Raw genomic sequence first — 1,464 nt, 5'->3', positions numbered from 1 at the left:
ATATTAATATACAATTACATAATGAATAATAATAACTAAATAATAAGATATAAATAAATAAATAATTTTAACGTAAATTTTTATTATTTTTTCATTAATAAGGGTGCTAGCATTAAAAGAAGTCACGATTTTCTTCCATTCGCTTCTTGCTTGCTTTTAACAGATGTAGCATTTGTTTTTTTATTTTCTACATTTTTATGCTCTAATATGTATTCCAATAAAAACTTCTTTTCAAATGAAGTGAAATTCTTCTTTCTTTGTATAAATATATTAGCTTGTTACATTTTTATATTATGTATATGTGTCAATATTGATCTGTCAATAACTTGATTTCGGAAAGGTTATTTTCAAATAAGTGAAAAATATAGCTTTAATCGATATCTTGTATCTCAAGACAAGTTTCACATGAGTAATCATTCCGCGTCTCAAACGAATACAGTTTCAATTAATTTCTAATCAAGACATGACTATTGAATCATTTGTGTTTCAAGACATAATTCCATTCTGAGTATTTCGCCTGATACGCTTTTGAGATGAGATTTGAGAAATTTCTACTAAGAGAAATCTCAACTATGTGCGTCTAAGAGTACAAGTGGCGCAGTGGCGCATCAGCAGTGTGAAATTATCCATTTCTTACAATACATTGTTCCCACACTTTATTCTGTGTGAGGATATCCTAAATTGTCCTATATTGAAATAAAACAATCTCATGGATGTCCAACTGGAATAATCAAAGAAAATATTGTATCATTCAAAGTAAAATATCGAATAATAACATAATTGTATAATAACATATCCTATTAATATCTTAAGATATTGCGTACTGCGTGCCAATTAAGATACATCTCATATGAAACATACAAAGATTTTTATTATATTAAATGTTATACTAAGGCTGTATTCGAAAACATTACCTTGATGCTCCCATGTAACTGATAATATCGCACCTCCTCGTATTGGTGCAGGTAGACCTAGACTTTAGAAATATGTGCGTAATGAACAGCGTCTTACAAATGATAGCACAAAATTCAAATATCGATACGTGAAATACAAGCCGCCAATTGGGTTTGTTTAAAACCACAGTGCATAAGATATTGCAAGCAGAGAAAATGCGAAATCCTTATTATTTTGCTAAAGTTATTATCCGAAGATTATCTAATGCGCCAATACCATTCTGCCAATAGCTTTTGCATGAAGTAGAAGCTAATGATATTTATAAACCGTATACTTTGGATAGATGAATCGTTTTTTACCAGAGAAGGCATGTTTAATAATCATAATTGGCATTACTGGTCTGACAATCCATATCAGAGGGTTGATCATGTAATTTTTTCTTTAAAGGAAAGGTGAAAAGTTTTACGTGAACTCTATGATCATGTACAGCCGGGGATTTATTACAATTCTTCTAGACGAAGTGAAAATTACAAAAATGAGCAAACCTCACTAGATGTTAACCAATGAAAT

The sequence above is a fragment of the Atta colombica genome, unplaced genomic scaffold, assembly GCF_001594045.1.
Source record: "Atta colombica isolate Treedump-2 unplaced genomic scaffold, Acol1.0 scaffold3, whole genome shotgun sequence".
NCBI classification, from domain to species: Eukaryota; Metazoa; Arthropoda; class Insecta; order Hymenoptera; family Formicidae; genus Atta; species Atta colombica.
The sequence above is the reverse complement of the archived record's forward strand: the minus strand, read 5'-3'. Positions refer to the sequence as shown.